The sequence below is a fragment of the Brienomyrus brachyistius genome, chromosome 18 (genome assembly GCF_023856365.1).
Source record: "Brienomyrus brachyistius isolate T26 chromosome 18, BBRACH_0.4, whole genome shotgun sequence".
Taxonomy (NCBI): Eukaryota; Metazoa; Chordata; class Actinopteri; order Osteoglossiformes; family Mormyridae; genus Brienomyrus; species Brienomyrus brachyistius.
Genome location: NC_064550.1, coordinates 14,079,034 through 14,094,011, shown reverse-complemented (window position 1 = coordinate 14,094,011; position 14,978 = coordinate 14,079,034). Strand labels below are relative to the sequence as shown.

Here is a 14,978-nt window from a genome sequence, read left to right as displayed (position 1 = left end):
CTCATCCCACCTCTCCGCTGCCATGTGTTCCGCCTGTCCTCCCACACGCGTGGGGCACGCACACGCACACGCTCCGCCGCCCCCAGTCCGGGACGGCGTGCGCCGAGCTCCTCTGGGACCAGCCTCAGATGGCGGGGGATTGCGGTGGTGCGGGTGTGAGTGGCATGGCAAATCGGGAGCTGGGGAGGGGGGGGGTGCGGCGGGGGGGGGGGGGGTGGATGGTGTTGGGATGAGAGTGAGAGGGAGGAGGGGAATGAGGCAGGGGGGGAGGGAGGGGATAGAGAGAGCGGGAGAGTGAGAGAGCGGGAGAGCGGCAGTGCTGCAGTGGAAGAGAGCGAGGGGGAGACTGCAGCTCACGAGGCTGGACAGGAACGACCCGGGAAGCTCACAGGCAGGCGACTCTGACATACTGAGCCCAAGTGCCTGGGGGTGGATGGGCCGGCCCGTCGTGGGGACCAGCACCGAGGACGTCTCACCGGTAAGGGCGGCGCTGGTGTTGGGGAGGGGGGCCCGCGCACACCTGAGCCAACGGGCCGGTGGCACCGAATCCGTTAGGAAAGCCCACGTCGGGTCCACGCGGAGGGCGAGGGGCTGCAGCTGTGGGGACGCGCGCATCTCGCTCCGCAAACCCGCGCTCTGTCAGCTTGTCTCCTCAGTACGGAGGAGTGTGACTCTTGTGGTAGAGCGCCTCGGGCAGCTTTACGGGAAGCGAGCTCGATTCGCCGGCCGTCTGGGCTGCGTTTGTGTACAGCGTGACTTTATGAAGTTAGGGTGGCAAATCTGGTCGGCTCCTTCAGACGCTGGGAGGAGCTGCCGGTTGTTATATAAACCTACGGTCTCACACTGTATGCCTGCGTCGAGCCGTTAAGCATTAAATTCTGCTTTTTTCTTTATCTTCCGAGAACGTGGAATGCACCTCGTAGTGTATCTAAACGGTCTGACTGTGTTTTGGGGACGGAAGCTCAGCTATCAAACTGTATTCACTCTTTGTGCAGTGGTGCTCGGTATCATTTTATACTTTTTTGTTTTGTGGACTTTTGTCTTTACTAAACTATGTATCTGTCAACTGCCGCCTCAGACATTCAGAGATAGTGCCAAATATGCCGGATCGCCTGTGATTCCCTTCCAGAAACACCTTTTGGCCCAGACACTAGAGGGCGCAGTCAAGGGCAATAATACACCTTAAATAAAACGTGACTGTGTGGATCCCTTAGCAGACAGATATTTGGCACAATTAGGGCACATTGTTCGATTAGAAGGGGATGGATGACGCAAGGTTCTTTACTGAGATCACGAAATCAATATAAAGTGGAGTGTCTACGTGCAGGACGCGTGTGTTTTTCACATGTCACCGTTCATCACTGTACATCTCGTTATGTGTTCAGGCATCCATCTGAAACCATTTAGCATAGCATGTTTCGCATAGATGGTCCCTGAAGCAATAAATGACATGACAGTCACAGAGTCGCTCCACAGAGAATTCCCATGCTCTTCGTACGGCCTTCCCCATAGCCAATCATAATCAGTCAAGGTGTCACATGACACACACAGTACTGATGCCTTATACATCCGGATGTGACCTTAGACTTGATCTAGGGATCCTGCTATGGCCTGGGGTCTTCCACAGATTTTTTTTTTTTGTATATGTTTGCTTATTTATATGTCGTTACATTTAGTTGTATATGTGCCTGCAAACACATGGAGACCATGCTAGAAACCTTCTGATGGTTCCCAAAGTTCTCCTTTAACATCTCCAGCCATCCAGCCATATTGTCCCACCATCAGACAATCTGTCTTTCAAGCCCATAAACATTTGGACATGAGTGCTGGTGGTGAAATATAAACATTTATGTGTGAGGAAAGCTTGGGGGGGGGGGGGATCAGCGGGGGTCAGGGTCTGGCTCAGAGGCCCAGCGGGGATAAGATCGCTCTGCTCCCGCACCCTCAGATCCCCTACCTGTGTGCTACATAGCGGCATAGAAATAAATGTGGAATAGCTGTGATTTTGGAACCAGGGGTTTTCAGGTCCTTACCTGAAGACGGGCACTCAAAAAGCAGTATGATTGTCTGCTCTGATTGGCTGGTTTATGCCAGGAACCCACAGAGGCTACATGCCCTTAGTAAAGATGGCTGACAGAAGGAACGTGGTCCATGCGTGGTCCATTCACATCATCTTCAGATCATGCAACCCCTGCATTTTCCAAAACGCGAATATTTTCCTACTCCGGTCCCTCCTTAGGCTTCTAGTCACGGACAGAGTCGAGTTTGTCATGTTGGAGCTGACCTACTGACCGGAAAAATGCTTCTAACATAAGAAGCTCTTAGTCTTCCAGGGAGAGCTGAACTTCTACCATCGCCCCCTGCTGGTGGAAAGGGAGCGCCACATGTTTCAAAATTGCCAAATCACTTTCCGACTGCAAACGAATGTGTCCCCTTTACGATCAATCCCCGAAATGAAGAAGCAGACCTTTATTGCTTTAGCGTTTCGAAAGCGGCCCTAAGCATCATCTAACTTACCGTGCTAATTAACACAAATGCGAATGCTAATGTTGTCATACAAATACGGCTCGTTATCGCTTTGAACGCATTAATGAGCACTCGCACATCTAAAGCGAAACGAGCGCTGCGGGGGCCGTTCCTCGAGAACGTGCAGGCCGGCTCCGCTGGTACCCACAGCGTCCCGGGGGACAGCGCACGGGAACCAGCCGGGAAATGAGGTTCCGCGGGAGACGGGAGAAGCGGAGCGTGCCCAGGGGTGAGGCGAGGCTCCGGGCACAGGTGTCAGCCTGCCGACAGATGGGGGAGCCACCACAGGCCTGGTTACGGCTGGGGTGGGGTCACAGTGCGAGAGCTGCCCATATGCTGGGGCCAACAGGACAAATGGAGAGAAAAATGTATTCAAGTCACTGACATGGAAGTTTGTGTAGGCAGGGTGACCTTGTTTGTGTAACCAACGTCAGTGTTTCCCTCTGAAAGACAGAATTTCCTTAATAGGATCTGATTGCAGATCAGTCTTGGAAACCCTTTAGCAAAACTGCAGTGGACATAGAGACACCTTATTCATTCCGGAGGGAAAATCCTTTTCATCTATCTTATCTTGCTCTCCATGAGACACAAGCTTTGGGGTCACAGCACAGGGTCAGCCAGCATCCAGAGCCCCTGGAGCAACTGGGGGTTAATGGCCTTGCTCAATGATCCGGGAAAGCATAAGACCATCAACCGAGGGATTTGAACCAGCAACATTCGGATCATGGGTCATGAGTCCTAACCCACTAAGCAACACAACGCCCCCTGGAGCCAGAGTGGGTGTGATGTCCTGCCCCAGCAGCCCCCTCATTGCAATTGGGCCTAACGTACGCCTACACATAACCACATTCAAGGCTTTTCTTTGCCGTCTATGTAACCAATTCGGCCCAATTCTCCTCCTCTTTGATTCTCCTGGTGCTTAGAAATCGCCCGTTCCCTAAAGTTAGGCTAATTGTTAATCTCCTAGCCCTTTAAATGGAAATAAATGGGCATTTTAAAGCCTGTTTAGTTTGTTTTAGAGCATAACTGGCTGGCTGCATATCTGTTCGCATTCGATGCTTATTATATTATTTTGTTTATCGGATTTGTTTCGCCGCCGCGAGTCACAACTGCCGGTGGAATTTAAGAGCAGAAAAACGTGCATGTTATTTGCCAGGAGCAGGGTATCCAGAGCTTTGCTTTTTATCTGCCGTTTACAGTACACTGTACATTCACTCATGCATGCCTCTTTCAGAACTGCTTGTTCAACGCAGAGTCACAGTCAGCTTGGACACCATCCTAGGAAACACCGGGAAAGAGGCGGGGCGATCCCAGGATTGGGATGCCAGCCCATTGCCCACGTAGTCATACCTTATGGGCGATTCATCGCCACTAATCCCCCCCCCACGAACAACATGCTCCTGGATCACAGGACGGAAACAGGATATTCACAGGAAACTCCGGACGTAAAAATGCACAGACAGAATATAGAGGAAGTCGAACCCACAGCCCTGCATGTGGGAATTCAGGTCGTCCCACTGAGCCGCCCTGGATGATTAGATGCACGTTTCCGTGGTGATGTACGCTATCTGGGCACTTTCAGGTGACGCGTGTCTGACACTCCCCTACCCACTGTTTCCTTTCCTGTCTCTCCTTTCCATAATCTGCAAGTACAGAAATGTACCCCGCTTGGTAACACTTATGGAAAACGCTTCTCTGATTCTAGATGAGGCTCCTGCGAGTCAGACCAACCACAGCGCTGGTCCTGCCCGACATCAGACTTTTAGTCTGCAAATAGCCACAGTGTGACAGTACAGTAATTGCAGCATCACGTTTGCTAGCTGCTCAGTCAACTTCTGCCAAAGGCCAGAGCAGCACAACATCTATTACAACCCTAAAAATTACAGCATGCAGTCACAGACTATGCCTTAAAGGTACAGGACACATTACCTTACACCAGTGTCCCTGTGGGTGAAAATCCAGGCCCTCCCACCAGCTACCGATGCCGTCCAAGCTATCCTCCAGGCTGGGCATTTGCTGCCGCCTTCAGTTGCCACATGCCACATTGATTTATTTTGCTATTGATAAAAACAGACATGCATTCCTATACAGACTTGCATTCCACATTTGCATATATATGATGTGTAGATTAGTTTGCAATATGGTGCTGAAATAAACCCTCATTAAGGAAAAAAAAAACATACATTTTGTGTAATCGAGTTTTATGTTAGCAGGGGTGTGGCAAACAGCTATGCGGGACAAAACATTGAATGAAAAATGACAGTTTTATCAATCCATTTTTCATTCTGATTCAGACTTTAATAATTTATTTCTGCTACTGGATAGTCTTCTGTGTAACTGTACGATAAGATCGCTCCAGCCCACAGAGAGAGAGAGAGCGGTATTTATACTCATATTTCTGTCTAAATGAAAATTATATGGTAGATTATGGATTCCGTACATGAGAATACTATTTTGCTTATGTGGGATTTTTGCTTTACAGCTTTATGGAGAAAATCTGCACACACACTGTGTGGAAATCTATGAGTTTGGATCATTAAATTCCGCTTGATTTCATGCTGCTTGATACGGGCTCTGATCAGGAATAACAAGCCTCTCTCCTCGGTCGTTCTGTCGCTTGCTGTCGGCCTTTTCTCTCGTTTGCTTATCTAAAAAGAAGAAACCAAATTTGAGCCACAGCAATAAATCTAAATGGAAATGTCTTACCCCTGCCCACTCACGTATTTTTGTTCTTTGCAGAAAAAAAAATGCATTTCATAGCCCTGAAATGAGATGATCTTAAATCATTTATGTGAAGCTCGGACCATTAATTATTTATATGAATCCGAGCACCGCGCGAGCTGGGAGCTGGACACGGACAGGTTTCTGCGGCTCTCTGCGTTTCGGTGATCCCGCTTAAGGAAGAAGAGGATTCCAAGCCCTTCAGGGAGTGATAGTGCATCTGGATGCTTCACGACATTCACTCACCAGTGCCGGAATTCCCAACCACTGAAACCGCACATTTTCCTGGGGCCCCAAGGTCACCGCCCCATGATCCTTATATTATTTGCTATTTATTTAGTTTTTGAAACATCTGCGGGAGGGAGGGGGGAGGTGACATTTTCAGTCAGGGCCCCAGAGACAACAGACTGGCCCCTTTTCACGCCCTTAAACTACGTGAGGTCGTGGTTAAGTCAGGGGGGACTAAGATCAGAAGACTGTGGGCAGAGGGTCCCTTCAGGAAGTGCTGATGTCCCTTTGACTGGGTTGGGGGGGGGGTCTTTTTTAATGACTGACCTGTGTGTATAAGTAATTAAATATGATTTTATATTGTAGCTGCAGAGCCAGGGCCATATGATGCTTATCTGGATGAATCCCTTAAATAAAACAGTCTCTGAAACGACCACAATACCACCCCCCCCCCCCCCCACCCCCCTTCGCCGCCCAATCATCATGGGGTCCTTCTTAATGTCAGCGGCAGGGAAGGTGACATTTGCACAGAAGCTGTCAGGTGCTGCCTCAGTACCCAGAATCGCTGGTCAAGCTGTTTCCCCCCCACGGAGAGGCAAGCCGCCCCCCCCCCCCCCCACCCCAAATATGGAAAGAGGTAAATGGTGTCTCTATTCACACTTCAGAATACAAAGTGACGGTTCTGCATTTTGCCGGTTTATAAGGCTGGGCAGCTTCAGAGAGATAGTGATCATAGGTGCTGCCTGAATTTGCACACATTTGCTCGCACACACACACACACACACATACACACACATTCACACACACATATGCATGCATGCATATACATTTGCATCCATACCTTTGTGGGGACCTTCCACTCATTTCCATAGGAAAAACCCTAATCCCAGTAATGGCAACCCTAACCCTACCCAGCCCTGACCTTAGCCTTAAGTAACATAACAAAATGCAAAATAACAGATTTTCATCACATTCAGTCCCCACAATGTAATATGTACATGACCCACACACACACATAGTAACAGGATACTGACATGTTTTGCAAATTCAATTACCCCACGCCTCCCAACCCTCTTCCTGAATCCTTGCCTTATTCCATTTTATGCTTTGTTTACTGAACATTTTCCTAGTAAAGCGCCATAAAATGTACTGACTGCCGCAGGGCACTCGCTCCAGCACCGTATCTTCCAATCGAATCTCGTCCTCTAAAGTAAGAGTATGCAGCAGGGTGATTTAGGGATGATGGTATCAGTCATTGTCACCTTTAATGCTTACAGCTTATGGAGGGGGAAGGCAGCCCTCTCCTTTTTAGAGTGGAAGAGGAGCTAGTGAGGAGCAGGTGCCACACTGCCCGTGATGAAAGGATCTGCCATTTTATTTTGGTTGTTAAGTAGGACAGTGCAGGGCGCGGTTCACGGTGGCTGATTCTCACACACACTCTCATCTCGCCTGCACGCATCCGAGTAACCGTCTAAGCCTCATGTCGAGGTCAGGCCGCAACCGGAAATATAAAAGCATGATTCATTCCAGGAGTGTTGTGCGGCTTAGTGGGTTTATGGTGTCTCTGATCAGAAGGTTACCAGTTCAAATCCCAGAGGCAATGATGTCACCATTGGGCCCTTGAGCACAGCCCTTAATGGCCAATTGCTCTCGGGACTGACTGACTCTGCTTTTCCAATGCCGTATACAGGGAAGGGCACCTGCCCCATTTGCCTGAGAGATTTGAACCCCCCTCCACCTCCCACATTCACGCACCCACCCCCTGAAATGTCTCTGTGCTGCATTATGAAAATGTCTGTTGCTTTGGCTAAAAGCATCTGCTAAATAAATAAAATGTTCATGTAAAAAAAAAAATTCCAGATATATCGAAGATTCAGTATTTAATGTGTTGTAGGACATCTAGCTACAGTACGTTAATGGGTAAAGAGTATAAATGATGAACAGCTGGGATGGTGGTTTAGCTCAGAAATGTCAATAACAGTGATGAAGGAAAGCTTAAAGCCGGACACCGATGCTGTAAACTTTCCATCGGTCTCTCTCCGGAAACCTCGGCTCGCCTGGGAACGCCCCCTCATCACTGCACACCCAGTGAGACCCTGCCGCAAGATGTTTGCTTTCATCCTCTAAACCAAATCATACACGCTAGATTGTTCCTCCCCAAACGTGCCACAATATTACAAAGAATATTACATTTTTTTTCCCTACCAAACGAAAAATATCCACCATAAACCTGAAAAATCTCTCGCAAATTTATTCCACTTGCTTTTCATGCTGTTCTGCATCCCTGGAATCCTGAGATGCTGATGCTTTCAGGAGGCGTCTTGGGAGCAGAAGGATGACCTTCTGGCAGTTAGTACTTCACCTCTATTTTTCTCCCAGTAGAGGAAGATGGAAAAAGGAGCATGTTGAGAACAGCTAATCTCAGCATACAGGAGGAAATATCCATGGCCGTATCACATGCCTTTTGGAAAGAGAGCAGAATTTTGCGTTGTTATGCATGATGTGCTCCAATGAACCAGTGGTCCAAGAGGTTCACCGATTCAAGGAAGACCCTGCCGTTGTATTCCTGATGAGTGCAGCCAAACTGAAACACTTTTGTAAAGGAATAATCCTCTGAATATTTGGGTTAATTTTAACAATATGCTAAAAATATGGCAAAAAATTGAAAATATGTAAGTTTTTGGAGAAGCTATGATTCGATATGGTGATTCTGCCGAGACAACTTTGGACCGAAGGATGTGTCCACTTACACTGTGGATATCTAAGGAAGGTCGTTTTCAGGAGACACACTAAATATGCCTTAGGACACTAAATCGTACGACTTAAAATCAATATTGGGCTGTCCACTTTGCACTTTGCCTTGTGATTGTGGAAACCCCCCCATAAAAAGCCATTTTTATGGTGTAGATGTAATTTGATGCTTTAATACCCCCGGGCTGCCCTCTGCCGAACTTTAACCACGAGGGACCAAACCTTATCGGTCAGTCTTTAATCAATGAGGCCAGATGACGTCCAGGGGCCGGTGGGCCGCTTGGTTGAACGATTATTTATCTTTTAAACGCCGCTGCTGATGCCACCTTTTGTGAGGACGGGTTTCCCCAAAGAGGGGAGCGTGAATGGGAACAATGGGGCCACGTCCCTGCCGTTTGAGGGACGCTGTGACGTCGGCGTGAACAGCTGCACGGGGAGAAGTACGGACACCGTAGGAGGACAAAGGAGCCAGGCGCAAACGTGCTACTTTAATCAGCTGTTGTCAGGGATGCTCGTTTGTTGGATGATTGAACAGATGCATTCGCGTTTGTTCATTGTCTCAGGGTTATTAACGGGGAAAAACTGACCAGCGATGTTAATTATTGGGTGAGAATTTGATGAAAACCTGACCCTGGCCCAAGCCACACAGATTCCGATGTAGGCGCCCTCTACTGGTCCACAGTGCACTTCCTGTGCATTATTTAAATTTCTGTATCTGAATCCAGGGCTCGGCAGTCTGTGAATGCTGCTTATATAGGAATTTGCATATCTGACAGCTTTGGACAATCACTGATGCGCGTATGTTTGGAAGCTCCTTAGTGAGGGATATTTAATTCCAGACGGGAAGGGGCACACAGGCAGTGCTGTGCCTGCGAGTCCATGCTGAGGGCAGTGTTTGCATTGTGCTGCCCCCTTCAGCTGTTACCCGGGGACTGAGATAATGATCACCACCCCCACTACCATTATCCTATTGTCTTAACCTACCCTTCAGGTGACTACTATTCTTCTTAACTATGAGCTGAATATTTCCTAGTTGTTAGTTACAACCTCAGAAGCACCGTTTCCTTTATTACCAATGCAGTGAATTAAACTATGAGATGATATTATTCTGAACTGGGCCCAATATTCACCTGCTACTCCTTCATATGGCTGGCAGTGTCTTCTGAGGGAGACTCCCCCATGTTATAATGACATATTCCAATCATACTAAGTAGAATCTTTAGCTATTCTGCATTTCTGGCTATAATCCCATTTAGCAAAAGGTTGCCAATATTTTATCAGATGCGATGTGAGCCTGCGGAGATTCCTGAGGTGATCTGTTAGTGTTTACAGAATCACTGACAACCACTAAGCGCCCAGTGCCAAAGGTACCCGAGCACTGAGGTGGACACAGCAGAGATTAAGATGCCACTTTAGCTGTGACGATCCCTAAGTCTTCACATCTGTTCTGGGAGCAGCCAGAAGAGCATTTCCAGTGCCGGGCTGTGGACCTCAGCGTGGGGTGGCCTTTTGGCCGTCCCCAAGTCTCTAAGCCGATTTTTGACCTTCCCAAACAGGATTTCTCTGAAACAGCATGTTCCTGTAAGCAAACATTCATGCCACTCATACAATAAGCCTCTGCCCGACTATTAAATCCAGCTGAATAAGACCAGAAATGTGGCCCGGAGAAGCATGGTAACATTCTTGACAGTTCTTCTCCAGTTAGTGTTATATTTGCAGTCCTGCCCCAGAGTTGACCCAGAAGTGCAGGCCAGTGGATGAATCCCAATGGAGAGATAAGCTTCAGCAGTACCGGCCCATCACTGCTGCTGGTTCTAGCTGTCCCCTGTCATCCATGTGAGGATGATACTCAGGCAACTAAGGCTCGGGCTTGGGCCACTAAGAAGCCTCCCTGGCCCCTGTGGTCCAATGAGGACCCATCTCTGGGTCATGTGATCAAGCTACCAAAGCGCCTATTGGAGTAAGAAGCTGCTTAGCGTGTTAGCCCAGTTCATGACTCCAGTGAAGACCTTCTGAGGGAATTGGAACAAAGACAGTTTTTCCTACAGGCAGACCGGTGACCCTTAACTGCAAACCCCCTTGGCCCAGAACTGCAGTCTATCCAGTACTGAGAATGATAAGCACACAGGTCCAGCAGCTGCACCAGATACACTAAATGAGGACTCGAGGAAGGCCAGAGCATTTCCAGGATACATTTAGTCAGTCAGGTGACCTGGGACGGCAGGCTGATTACGTCCGCCTGTCCTCCACACACCATTTCCTCCTGCCTCTTGTGCGCCGTAAATTAATCAGAGTATTCTGCCGTTTTCCGGCTATAGCAGCTTGAAAGACACCACAACAAAAACATCGCGAATAACCCAAACTTGCCACACTGAGGCAAGAGACAAACTTGCCTGCCTTCAGTCCATCTGCTGTTTTTGGTCCCTGTAGAAAAGGCGGCTCTCTGGTCGCGCTTACAGTACTTAATGTGCGCTGCCCGGTCCATCACTACCCGCGTTTCTTCTGAAAAGGACACTGTTTCCCCAAATAAAGAGCACATTCCCTTCCGAGCCCCGTGTCATGTGGTTTTGTTGACTGTCCCACCTAGAGCGATGCTGATTTGGATTCTGTTTACTCTCAGTCTCGTGTCTCCACTGACCCGCTGCTTCAAACAAACTTAGCTCAAATGAAAACCCTTTCTGCATAAATGCCTTGATAAAGAGCACTGTTGAGCTGAAGGTCACAGCAGACCATGATTCCAAAGCCTGCACTTTATGTGCGCTGCCTGTGTTTCAGGGGGTGGCCGCACTCATCCGTAATGTTTCTCACTCTGATTGGTCGTGAAGGACCGGGGGTGACCTTTGTGCGTGTTGACCTCAAATGTTGATTGACAGAGTGACAGTCTGATATCATTAAGAAATGTCACTGAACATCTCATTTGTGCAGAGACAGAATCAGGTGACCTTTCTGGGGAGACGTGAGAGGAGAGGAAAACCTTTTTGCAGCATTTTTTGAATACTTTTCTAATGGCAAATTGGGAATTTAAAAATTCAGGCACTGTTAAACTGGAGCACATGCAGGACCATTTATGGCGGAATAACCTGCCTAGAGACAAACATCTTGATGGTAAAACCTAGTGGGGAGCACACATTGGATTGGTGAGGAAGAGCAGGCACGTGGTGCTCAGGCACCCCCCCCCCCCCTTCCAGGTTATAAGTGCCCCATTTCGACGACCGACGATCACTTACAGCCCTCCACCCCAGCTGCTAAACAGTCACACTAAATTTCATGCTAAATTTACCAAGGGGGACTCCCTCTCCCCCCACAGTCACCAAAATATACTGAGGGCAACCCAACCCCCCCAGATCAAGCACCTGCCCTCGAAAAGTCTCTGCATAGCACTGAGACTGAGGAAGACGGTCATTCTACTGCATATAACTAAGTAGTATGAATGACGTGTTTTTCTCCTACACATCAAGAAATAGAATTCTGTATAACAGTAATGATAAAAAAGGAAAGACGACCATTAAAATTACACTCATTTAAAGTGATTCTCGTAAAACACACAGCTGCCGCGCGACTGGTGCAGTGCAACGAAACTTCAAAAATCTCCATTTAATATTGATTTGCTATGTCACATGATCAATCGGCCATCATCCCCTCTGCTCAAAGGTCTCCCAGATCGCCTTGCATTCCTTGGGCATCAGTTTCTGAAGAGCTTAAAATTCAACAGGACGTAATGTCCTTCCCAGTCGATAGGCTACGGGAGTTATAGGGGCGTTAAACTGTCAAACTGATGCAGTGATCAATGGACATGAAACAGCAACGCCTATACCCACTTCTTCTGGAGATGTGAAGCAGTCCGCGGCATATCTTAAGAATATCTAATGCTCCTCGGAGGAGCTGTTATAATTTGATCTATTTAAATGAAAATTGTGGCTGAGAACTGCTTAAGCTACCAACATGAGGAAGGTTGCCGTAGTGGTCCATTAGATAAGAGGTGAACATCTTCTAGATGCTTGTATTGATAAAGCGGAAGGTCCTTGTGACTTCTGATCCATATCAAGGTGGACCATATGAGCATCTCTTGCATATATATGACACAGCGTGTATGATGCTACATAAAGTTCCTTCTGGAATAGATTACACAAGTGTAGTTATATAGCATTGTTTCCCAATCTGGTCCTCTGGGTCCCCCAGTCATTCCACATTTTTGCTCCCTCCTAGCTCTTGGTAGGGAGGGAGCAAAAACGTGGATGGTCTGGGTATCCCCGAGGTCCGGATTGTGAAACACTCTCCTATAGGATGTCACTGTTAGTGTGTGCAAGTGTCGAATTATCCTAATCTCTCTGAGCCAGGTCTTCTAGATATAAATATGCAAGGAATCAATTTTCTCCTGGAATGGTTAAGTCCAAAAACAGCTCCAGCACATGAATAATATCCTCATCACCAGCAATACAAACTGCCAGAGTGCCGATTACGCAGGTGTTTTTGATGTAGTGTCTGCCACTGCATGCAGTTGTTTTGGATATAATACCAGTCCTAGTAGACTTTGGGACACACCTACACCATTCTAGGACCATAGTTCTAGCTTCTGTGTTTGGCTTTGTGAGGATGGAGTTGGCGTACTGGGAGATGCTATCCAATCCAATACATCATGCTAGGTTCATGGGGCTAATTGCCAGCTCTCAGCTGATCAAATTCCGTAACCAAGGCAATGGAATGTAGGGGGGGCTCAATGTAAAAGTCACTATGATGGTGTTTAACCGTCTAAATGCAATATTCATGCTTTTCCCCCAGCCTACCTGCGATGCATCATCTCATGAGTCCCCCAAACAATTCCTTGGACGTATATCAGTGATATGGCTCTTCGTCAGTATCTGTGCTGGAGATGCATTCGAGAGCTTGCTGGTTACTTCAACGAAAAAACGGAATTCCCAGGCCCAGCTCGACAGCTGAGCAAAACGGACACCAGCACAATTGGAGCCTGTCAGCTTAGTATCGTTTTCCCATTAGTTGTTGAGAGAAAAAAAAATATATATATTAAAAAGTAATATAAGAAGAATGTGGGAATTCAGTGTACGCTGAAGAGAAGCCTCCTCCTCCATCACAGAGCTGCTCCCGTTGCTTTCTGGGACACTGTGGTGTCGGTATGTGTGACTACACCAGTCGTCAGTTTCTGTACCTGTGGCCCGTTTGAGAGAGTAACTAGGCTGCTAATGCTAAGCTAACTGTCTGGGTGAGAGAGGGCTGGTGAGATGTCCAGGTAATGGCTGCTAGCGCTAAAGCTAACCGTCTGAACGAGAGAGGGGCCTGGAAGGTATCCAGGCGACAGCTGCTGGTGTTAAAGGTAACCGTTTGCACAGGAGAGGGCCTGTGAGGTTTCTGGGCTATAGGCACTAGTACTGAAGCTTACCACCCGCGTGGGAGAAGGCCTGGGAGGTCAGTGAGCCACCATTTGTCCTCCGGAATTTCTGTTTGGCCTTGAGAGGAACCAGACATCCAGTCCATTATTAACAATCATTTACAATAATGAGAATGATTTTATGCAATCTCAGGGAGACATAGTTCAGTATGTAATAACATACCGCTCTTTAACCTTTTTTCATATATGTAATTAGCGTTGATATCCATGTTAGATGCTTTTATTGTATTTTTTTGGCTCCAGGGAAATATGACTGGTTGGGATAGTCATTCATTTCCTGTGACCCTGTGTAATTATATAATACTGTGCATTTCAGAAGAGTTCATGACATTCTTCATGGCAGTATGAATCTTGATTTTTATGCGGAGTCTAAATGTGATTATTGAGGACAGTGCTCTGTGATCCTGGGCATGATTAGTGCTTAGGGCTGAGGGGTATGTATATATTCAGGACGTGGGTCAGCTAGTAGGTAAAAACGCGGACGGGAATAGGGATCGGGTGTCTGTGAGGAACTCGTCACTGGACAGAATCTCTGACCGGACCAGACAGTCTCATTTAATTCAGCGATCCAGTTGAATGTTCAGGGACAGGTTCTGTGCTGTTTAAACATCTCCAACAGGTTTATAAACACAGTTTCATTATGCCTGGTTGCTCTGATGAGTCACTCAGTCGTTTTCACAATATCTACCGGTGTATGAAAACAACGTGGCCTCGTGTAACACATACAGGCCAATAGCCTGCGAATTCTAGAAAGATTTACTCATCTGAAAATCTCCCTGTGAATTACTTACGCCGCTCTTTAAGCCGGCTGGGCCTCGACTAAATCTGGGGTGACTAAGATGTTTGATTTCTGCTCGGCCTTCTGTCTAGAGAGCAAAGGTGGAGATTTCAGGTCCAGAGAGTACCAATCCAGACCAAGATTTTGTTTCAACCATCCAGTTGAGTATAAAGAGTCACAGTCGCAGACTACTCAACTGGTTGGTTGAAACAAAATCTTGGTCTGGATTGGTACTCTCTGGACCTGAAATTTCCGCATCTGTTAGAGAATGTGATAAACTTGGAAAGCACAGCCGTTTTGGCTCCATCCAGCATCAGTCTGCCTTTCCATGATCAGCTTTTCGGGGCCCAAGAGGCTCATTCGCCGATACAGTAAAGCCGTAGAAATCACCCATTGTGAATTTCTCGAGTCTTAGGAAAGCAGATACTGTAAAGCATCGGAGAAGTTAATAAGTTACTAATTAAAAACAAGCGCATCTATTTAATGTTGAAGCTGCTCGGAAACGTCCACACAATTGAATTTGAGGATGAGACATTCCGCTTCTCCCTAATAGGGGGGCAGTCCGGTCCG

At 47.5% G+C, this 14,978-nt stretch overlaps 1 protein-coding gene across 3 annotated transcripts in view; it reads left to right on the top strand.

Annotated features, from left to right (window-relative positions):
* LOC125712969 (synaptotagmin-2-like) overlaps positions 1–14,978 on the top strand; it is an 87,104-nt gene that overhangs the window by 53,032 nt on the left and 19,094 nt on the right. The window contains exon 1 of one of the 3 annotated variants that reach the window (XM_048983616.1): positions 304–478. The exons of the other annotated variants lie outside the window; for them this stretch is intronic. The gene's annotated coding sequence lies outside the window, so the exon portion shown is untranslated. Of the gene's footprint in view, positions 1–303; positions 479–14,978 lie in introns of those variants that run through there. 3 annotated transcript variants of the gene reach the window in all.